Here is a 9,618-nt window from a genome sequence, read left to right as displayed (position 1 = left end):
GACGGCTCAAAGCTTAAAGGCTGAAATGAAAACTAAATATGTATAATATATTGAGACAGCGTCCACTCCTCACGCCCTCCTCCAAGTCCTCCCGGGCTCCCCTACACACTTTCTTCTCTCAGCTTCATGTCTCTTCTTCCTCCTCTGTCTCCTGCTTCTCTTCCTTCTGCTTCTTTTTTGTTTGTTTGTTTGTTTGTTTGTTTGTTTTCGAGACAGGGTTTCTCTGTGTAGCCCTGGCTGTCCTGGAACTCACTCTGGAGACCAGGCTGGCCTCGAACTCAGAAATCCACCTGCCTCTGCCTCCCAAGTGCTGGGATTAAAGGCGTGCGCCACCACTGCCAGGCTTCCTTCTGCTTCTTATCAACACACTATACAATTACTGCTTTCAATATGTGCGTGGATATGGGGTCATAGGTGTTCTGCCGTGGGCCACGCCCTTTGAAGAAAACTGACTTTCCTTTCAGCAGGGCTGTGGGCCCAAGCTAGAAAAGGTCTCAGCTCCTCACCAAAGTAAAGGTTTGGCCACATCGCAGGGCCTGTGGATAAGGGCTGGAACTACACCTCGCCAAAATCTCTTCAGCTAGTATTGGGGCCTCGGAAGCCCCTCCTCTATTCATTGTCAATTATTCAACAAGGCTTCTCACATCCTTTCTTACCAGGCCTCCCATACCACCTGGTGCCCCTCCATATCCTGAGGGACTATTGTTGTCACGGCCTCAGTGTTTCCCCGATGCGCCACGAGAGGGCGCAAGGAGCACCTGTATCTCTCCGGTACGCCACCCAGATCCACCCGAGCTTGCGCCCTCCTAGAGCTAGCTGGTCTCTGCTCGTCCCGGTTCGCGAGTCCCCGATGTGGTTGCGATCTTCCTGACATCAGAGCATCCAGTCCTACCGCTGGCCTGCGGCAGCCGCCACCTAGACAGGTAGTTGTGAGTCCCGTCCTTTGACCGAGTCTCTCCACCTACCCGGCAGTCAGCGGCGAGAGTCTCGCTGCCTCTGTGCCTTGTATGTCCAGAAGCCTGAGGATTGAACGACAGGGACCATTCCTGTATCCTGAGGACTCTCTCTGTCTCTCTGTCTGAATGTCTCTCTTGTCTCTCTGTCTGAATGTCTAGGCCTTTTTAAATATTTATTTTATTTACTTAATTGTTTTCAGACACACCAGAAGAGGGCATCAGATGCCATTACAGATGGTTGTGGATGGTTGTGAGCCACCATGTGGTTGCTGGGAATTGAACTCAGAACCTCTGGAAGAACAGTTGGTGCTCTTAATCACTGAGCCATCTCTCCAGCCCTAGGCCTTTCTTTTTTGAGAAATCCTTTTCTGGGGAGGGCTTCAGGGCCAGGCTCTCAAAGGAACTGGCTCCTCACTAAAGTAAAGGTATGTCCATGCCCAAGGGACTGTGGTTAAGGGTCTTGTCAGACGAAATGTATCCACTCGTTATGTTGTGAGTTGGGTGTGTGAGCACATGTATGTGTGTGCAGGTCAGAGGACAACCCCCAGGGTCAGTTCTCACACACCACTATAGCGCGTTTTGAGACAGGGTCTCTCATGTGCTGGAATTTGCCTGGCTAGAGTGACTGCGGATGGAGCCCCAGCAAGACTCCTGTCTGGGCCGCCCCAGGGCTGGGATTACAAGTTCGGGACAGCACGTATGGGTTCCGTGGATGGAACTCAGGTCTCATGTTTGCAAGGGAAGCACTTTATTGCCCGAGCCCCCAGCCTCGGCACTTATCTATTTATCAATGTCTGTTATTTTTGCAGGGCTGCAGATAGAGAAAGAGCTACATGCTAGGCGCGTGCTCACCCGCAGCCCAGTCAAGTCTGATGGTGGCAGCAGAGAAAAGAGGTGCTTGTGGAAACAGCAGAACGTCAAGGATTGGTGGAAGTCACCAGAATCCAGCAGAGAGGTGCGGGATGGGTGGGAGGAACCACTGTGATTTCATATCCTAGACTCCAGAAGCACAAGACAAATTCAGTTGGCGCTGCCTGGTTTTGTTTCTGTTTGTTCGTTTATTTATTTATATTTTTTAAATAAGGTATATGTATGTGTTTGTGTGAGCATGCTCATGTGTGTGCATGGAGTGTAGGCCAGAGGAGATACAACGTTACGTGGACTCTGGGGGTTCAAGTCAGCCCTCGGTTCTTAACAGTCTTAACTTTTTTTTTTTTTTTTTTCCTTAGGCAGCGGTTTCTCTGTGTGACTTTCTGTCCTGGCTTTCCTGGCACTCTTTGTAGACCAGGCTGGCCTTGAACTCACCAAGATCCACCTGCCTTTGCCTCCCCAATGCAGGGATTTAAAAGCCGGGGCCAACACCGCTGGACTCGCTGAGTCTTAACTTTACACCAGGCTCACCTTAACTGCCAATCATCCTACCTCAGCCTTTGGAGTGCTGGGATCACATTTGTATTCCACTGAACCGGGTCCAAATTTCTGCTTTTAAAAATTATTTGTTTTTTAAATTTTGTGCATGTATAAGTGTATGTTTGCAGGCCCCCTGGAGGCCAGAGGTACTAGTTGTGAGCCCACTAATATGGGTCCTGAAAGTTGAACTCAGGTCCCCTGGAGGAACAGTACATGCTGTTAACCAAACCATCTCTCAGTTCCAAAATCTTTGCGCTCTCTCTCTCTCTCTCTCTCTCTCTCTCTCTCTCTCTCTCTTTCTTTCTTCCTCTCTTTTTTTTTCCCGATAGTGTGCATTGGTGTTCTGCCACCATATGTGAGGGTACCAGATGCCCTGGATTTGGAGCTACAAACAGTTGTAAGCTGCCATATAGGTACTGGGAATTGAACCTGGGTCCTCTAGGAAAAGCAGCCAGTGCTCTTAACCACTAAGCCATCTCTCCAGCCCCCAAATTTCTGCTTTTTAAGCCGCCTGTTTTTATGACTTTAGAAAACTGAAGCCTTCGGCTAGAAGGATGGTTCATCAGGCAGAGCACCTGTGTGGTAAAACTAATGACCTGAGTTTGATCCCTGGGACATGTGAAAGGAAAGAACCCATTCCCTAGAGTTGACCTTTGACCTCCACACTGTGGCGTGTATGCCTGTACACATATTGCACTAATAATAAAAATAAAACAATATTTTAAAATGAGAAAAACTGAACCCTTAAAGTCTGCCTTCATGGGGGACCCACATCCACTGGGTGTGCCTTCCTGGACCTGGCGCTGAGCTGTCTGTCCATCATAGCTGTTCCCTGGACAAACTGTGACTCACAAAATCCCTAGGGTGAGGGGCTCTCCCAGAGTCAGAGCAATTGTCCGCTTCACCCTGGGGACAGGGAGACTCCTCCCAGAGGCAGCCACCAGCAGACCCTTGGCTGCTATCCTTCCATGACGTAGGCGATCATGGGACAGATGTTGTACATGCTCTGGTCTGAATCATTAGGTTAGTTGGTCACTCAACAAATACTCGGGGGGCAGTTCTAGGTCAAGCACCACTTTGAGCCTGTGGATGCGTGGGTTATTGGAAGGCATGGCTGGTGATGTCAACGGAGACCCAGTTTGCTCTGGAAGGAGCTTTCTGTATTCCTTTTTTGAACCCGGCTCTCTGACCTGTCAAAGAAGGAAGGTGTTTGGCTGCACAACTACTACGGAGTGTGAGAACTCCTAAACAGGGCTCCAGTGCCCTGGGGCGAGCATGGATTTGACAAGCTGTGAGCACAGGTCCAGGCCTGTTCGAGATGAGTTCATGAGCTTGAAAGCCTGCATTTTTCCAGTGGGTACGTGCGTGTGCATGCTCACATAAGTGTATGCATACGAAGGCCAAAGCCAACCTCAGCTATCCTAACTCAGTGACTGTTCACTTTAGTTTCTGAGCTGAGGTCTTTCACTGGGATCAGGGACTTGCCAGTTTGGCTAACCTAGCTGGCAGTGAGTCTTGGGGACTCTCCTGTCTTCCTGGTGCTGGGAGTCTAAGTGTGTGCCACAACACACAAAGGCATTTTTTATTTATAGTTTACATATTAAAAAAGAAAAATTTTTTTTTTTTTTGGTTCTTTCGAGACAGGGTTTCTCTGTGTAGTCCTGGCTATCCTGGAACTCACTCTGTAGACCAGGCTGGCCTCAAACTCAGAAATCCGCCTGTCTCTGCCTCCCAAGTGCTGGGATTAAAGGCGTGCGCCACCACCGCCCAGCTAAGAAAGAAATTTTAACATTTATTCTGTTTTTTAAAATTTAGTTATGTATGTATTGATTGCTTGGTTGGCTAATATATTTTTTCAAGACAGGGTTTCTCTGTGTAGTCCAGGCTGGCCTGAAACTCACTTCTGCCTTGAGAGCACTGAGATTAAGGTGTTTAACACCACACTTGGCTTTTTAATAAATTTTAAAAATTATATTTTGGAGGGAAGGAAAGGTATACCCCAGAACCTATGGTCTTTAAGAGTCTATATTTTTTTCTTCTGCTGCTGCCATTTGGGTTCTGGGGATTGAACTCAAATTGCCAGGTTCAGAAAGAAGCAAGTACCTTTACCAACTGAGCTCTTGTGATGGTTTGAATAAGAATGGTCCCATAGGCTGAACATGGTGGGGCAGGCCTTTAATCCCAGCATTCAGGAGACAGAGGTAGGAGGATCTCTGTGAGTTTCACAGCCTAGTCTACATAGTGAATTCCAGGATAGGTGTGGCTATGTAGAGAGACTCTCTCTCAAAAAATCAAACAGAATGCCCCCCACCCCTTCTGCTAATACATTTGAAAATTTGGTCCCCAATTGGTGGAACTGCTCGGGAAGGATTAGGAGGTGTGGCTTCGTGTGCCCTTTCTAGCCTTGAGCAGACCAAACCTACCTTGTTTGCCACACAGGACCTTAACAGCCACGTTGTTTATACTTGCAACTTCCTACAAGAACTTAGAAGAGACTGCCTGCTGAACCTGCTTTGCAACATTATCCAGCTGAAACAAAGGATGGGATTGAATGGGCTTCCCCTATATAACTGCAGTGCTGAATATTAAGCTTTGAGCCTTGATCAGAGACTTGTCTTGGCGTCATTCTTTTCTTGCCCTCTGTCCTTTATATTTCCAGCCCCGCTTTCGTCCCAGTTCGTCCTTGGGTGCTGGCGGCTACAGCCTTGTGGGAGAAGGTGAGCCACTGGTGGTGGGCTTTGAGATTTCAAAACCCACACTAGGCCCAGTTTTTCTCTCTGCCTCCTGGTTCTGTCTCAAGATGTGAGCTCTCAGCTGTGGGGAAAAAAAAGGCTTGGGGATCCCGCGGTTCCTCCTGCCATGCTGTGGGTAGTCGGCTGGGAACGCTCTGGGTTTCTCCAGCTGGAAGTTGGGCCCGGCTGTTCATTAACTAAAAGTCTCTCCCTGGCTCCTCACGGTTCCTCATAGCGGCGCAGCCCCAACACACGAGGAAGCCCTTGAGTTTCCAAAACTGGTTTATTCACATGGCGAATTGTGGACGGATCTGGATGCATACCCCTCAAACCCAGGATCGACCTGAGTTAAAAGGGGAGGAGAGAAGGGGGGAGGGGCTGGGGAGGAATGTTTAATCGGCTCCACCTCTGGCTTTCAGGTACCTCATTAATATGTAAATCTCTCTAGGGCCTGTTCACGCCCTCCACCTGTGTACATGACTGAAGGGTAGAGGTGAAATGGAGATTAGACCTTGTGTTAGGCCCAACACTCAGCTACTGCTCCAACCTCATGCCTATCTGACTGCCTGCTGCCTCATTCCCTACCACGATGGTCATGGATTCTAACCCTTTGGAAACCTAAGCTCCAAATAAACTTTTCTTGTATAAGTTGCTTTGGTCAAGGTGTCTCCTCACAGAAATAGAGAAAACCTCATTAGCCTGAGTTTTTGTTGTGTCTTTGGATTTATTTCCTCTATGTGTAAGAATGTCTTGTCTGCATGTGTGCTGTACACTATGTATATGTCTGGTGCTCCAAGAGGTCAGAGAGGGCAGTGGATCCCCTGGAGCTGAGTTAGAGACCATTGTGAACCACTGTGTAAATGCTGGGAATCAAACTCAGATCCTCCAGCGACAAATGCTCTTAACTGCTGAGCTGTCTCTCTATGACGCAGCCTCAGGAGTGTGGGACCTCAGGCCTGCTTGCCACACCCGGAAGCCTGCATATTAAGAAAAGCTGAGTTGTGATACTTAATATTCTGTAATCTGCCACTTTGAGACGGAAGTTCCCTGCATCGAGAGATCTTTCAAGGTCCTGATGACTGACTGGTTTCAAGGACCTGAAATTAACTCTGCATTAAAAATGACACTCATTCAGACAGGTGCAATGACTCCAGGGGTAAGGCACTTTTGGCTAAGCCTGAAGACCTGAGTTCGATTCCTGAGACCTACATGGTGGGAAAGAGAGTAGTGGTTCCTGGAAGTTGTCCCCTGACATTCACATGTACATTGTGCCATGGGCCCCTGTAGCCCCTGCCATAAGCAAAAGAAACCTGAAACTTTTCCTAACCCCTAAACCCTGGTAAGCTATCTCCCCACAGGAAGCTCTCCAGGCCTCCGTCATTTGCCTGCACCCTCAAGCATTCCCTCTCCCTCTGCTCTGCCCCCCTACCCCATCCTCCTGTCTCAGGGCCTTTGCACAGCTGTTCCCTCCGCCTCAGTGTTCTTTTCTGTGTCTGCATAGCTCCTATGCACTGCTCTGGTCTTTGCTTAAATGCCACCTTCTTGGCAAAGCATTTGCTGTTATTTAAAAATGTACCCAACATTCTCCACCTACTGTGCCTCCAGCACCTTGGCTCTCATTGGTATCTGACACATCATTGGATGCTGTATTTATATATTCTTGCTCTCACCTACTCCCACTTGACCATCAGTTCCAAAAGGATAGGGATTACTAATTTATTTATTGTACTGCAAGAGGTGGAGCATGGAGTCTCATGCATGCTAGGATGGAGTCTTCTCTCCCTTCTCTGCCCTTTCCTCCTTCTTCCTCAATGGGTAGATACCCAGGGTCTTCTATGTGTGAGGCAGAGTTACCACTGGGCCAAACAGAAATTAAAAAAAAAAAAACCTCTTTAAATATTTACTTATTATGTGTCTATGCATGCCATGACACGCTAGTGGAGGCCGGTGAACAACTTGAGGAAATTGGTTCCCTCTACCATGCAGGTTCTGGGTGTCAAACTCATGTTTGCAGGTGTGGCCAGAGCACATTCAAGGCTGAGCCAGTTCACCGCCCAAAGACAAGAGCTCTTGATAGTCTGCTTCACCACTGTTTCCATCACTAAGATCACAGCTGGGACTCGGTGGATGTTCAACAAATACTTAGTAAATGGATGGGCGCTTACCATAAGACTGTCACACAGCAACAGTCGTTAGAAATTTCGAGAATAGAAAGTAGTCCTCTGTATAGCCTTAGGAATATCTCCTTTTTTCCCCTCTTCCTGCTATGCTGGAAATCATAGCCATGGCATCTTGTGTGCTAAGCACATAGCTCTCACTGACATCAGTTTGACCTAGGAGTTGCGTTGTGTGTTGTTTGACATTTAACAGGCACCCAGACCTTAACACAACTGACTCCATAATGGAGGTACCATTCTGGCCATAAAACCCAGCATGTAGGCAGCACCACCTGCCCAAATGAGACAAGGACCTAATCCATCAAAGTCCATAATTCTGGGAAAGTCCCTAAATATATTAACCTGCTTTTGGCTTCTGTAGTGACACTCTTGGGTAATTGTTCTTATTAACTGAGCTGTGTCATCCTAGGATGTGTGTATGTGTGTGTGTTTAAAAGCTCATCCTCAGAAAAGTTTGGGATTGCTTAAGGGTCCCAGACACCCAGTGTAGTTGCCAGCTGGCTAATAAAGACTTTTTGTTCGCTTGAACCTGTAGTATGAGTGGTCTCCTCTGATGGGTACCTCACAAGATGGCATCATTATGTAGCTTAGGTTATCCTTGAACTCACATCCTTTTGAGGCTCAGCCTCTGAACACTGGAAATTGTAATTCTGCAAGGCTTTCCTTTGCATGTGTATGGTGTGCATGTTTGAATGTGTGGGTGTGTGTTACCTGTGTGTCTTCGTGAAGGCCCCAAGGGGATCTTGTTTTCTTCACCACTCCCATCGACGTCTCTGACTGAACCCACAGCCCCCCAACTTTAGCTAGTCTAGGCAGCCGGGTTACTCTAGGTACCTATCCTCTGGGGTTACAGGCAGCCGGCCACACCCACCTAACGTTTATATGGGAGCTGGGGATCTGAACTCCAGTCCTCATGCCTGGAAGCACTTCCTTGGCTGACCTAACTCCCCAGCCCGAGCTCAGCTTACTTTTTTGACATTTTTTATTATTGTATTTCATGTGTAAGGGTATAAGAAATGTCTTCTCTATCAAAAGCCTAGGAATTAAGATCCTTTTTTTATCTCTCACAATCTCATAAACCCTTTATGCAAATGTTTTAATCCCCCTCACCAAGTAAAACCTTTGTTTATATAAAGGTCCTCCCTCCCCTGGCATTCCAGGAATTTGATAGGCTGGAGCAGGGACCTCCTTCCCCTTCCTCCTTCATTTCCTGTGAGCCAATTCTTTTCAGACAAACCATTAAGATAAAACTGTGAGGTTGGACCCCAGCCAATGGGGGAAATATGCAATCACCACCAGAGTTAGAATAAAAACCAAAAACACTTCCTGTCTCTTCTGAGCTGACCTTATTGATCAATTAGTCTTGTCCAGTTCAGTTGGAGTGGTGGTCTCTTTCTTTGGGACCATGAACTTATTACTAACATTGGGTGTTCTGCTTTCCTATCTGTATGTCTGTGTACCTTGTGCGCGCCTGGTGCCCACGGAGGCCAGAAGAGGTCATGACACTGATTAGATCTGTAAGTAGAGACACAGCTAGTTGTGAGCTAGCATGTGGATGCTGAGACTCAAACCCAAGTCCTCCATAAGAGCTGCCAGTGTTCTTAACCACTGAGCCATCTCTCCAGCATCAACTCGCCTTTTCAAAAAAAGTCACTATGTATGTAGCACTGGCTGACCTGGAACTGGGTATGCAGACCAGCTTCCAGAGTGCTGGGTTTCTGGGATTTGACATTACACCCAGCCATTTCTCCCATTCTTCAAAGATTGCTCAGAGGACCAGAAAGGTGGGATCACTTATCCAACAACACACGGAATCTGGAGCTGGGATTCAAAACTGGGTCTGCCCAGCCTTGGTACCTATTTTCTGGTGCTTGTCCAATAGTGGCCAGAGGTGACAAAGTGTAGGCCTACTTTAGCTTTGGCTTCTGCTTCAGCAGACGTCTACTGAGGGCAGCAATACACCTGGGTTTGGTTCCTGGGACTTGGCCACAGCCCTGATGCAGGATAGGCTTGCCTTCTTTAGGAAGGTAGATGTATGGGTGGGGCTGATATACACTACTGTTCTGTGTTAGCACCTGGGCACTGTGTGCCATGTACATATCTGGAAATCCATACAAACCTAGAAGAGGGGCAGTTACACATACCAACTTTGGGTTTTCTACAAGAAAGATGGCTTTTTCTTCTGGAAAGGTTCTTGATATGTAGCCCTGGCTGTCCTGGAACTCGAGGTCTGCCTCTACCTCCTAAGTACCAGGATTAAAGACATGTACCACATGGGGTTTTTTTAGTTTTTGAGACAGTGTCTAGTGTCTAAGTTTCCTAGGCTGGTCTTGACTGGTTAGG

General features: G+C 47.7%; 1 long non-coding RNA gene across 1 annotated transcript; it reads left to right on the top strand.

Annotated features, from left to right (window-relative positions):
- Positions 1 to 746: 746 nt before the first annotated feature.
- LOC117723218 (uncharacterized) lies at positions 747 to 4,974 on the top strand. The gene is made up of 3 exons (XR_004608640.2): positions 747 to 923; positions 1,766 to 1,911; positions 2,186 to 4,974. It is a non-coding gene; the product is annotated as an uncharacterized LOC117723218 (long non-coding RNA).
- The last annotated feature ends 4,644 nt before the right edge of the window (positions 4,975 to 9,618 follow it).

The sequence above is a fragment of the Arvicanthis niloticus genome, chromosome 18 (genome assembly GCF_011762505.2).
Source record: "Arvicanthis niloticus isolate mArvNil1 chromosome 18, mArvNil1.pat.X, whole genome shotgun sequence".
In the NCBI taxonomy this organism is placed as follows: Eukaryota; Metazoa; Chordata; class Mammalia; order Rodentia; family Muridae; genus Arvicanthis; species Arvicanthis niloticus.
Note: the sequence above shows the minus strand (reverse complement) of the source record. Positions and strands in the feature narration are given on the sequence as shown.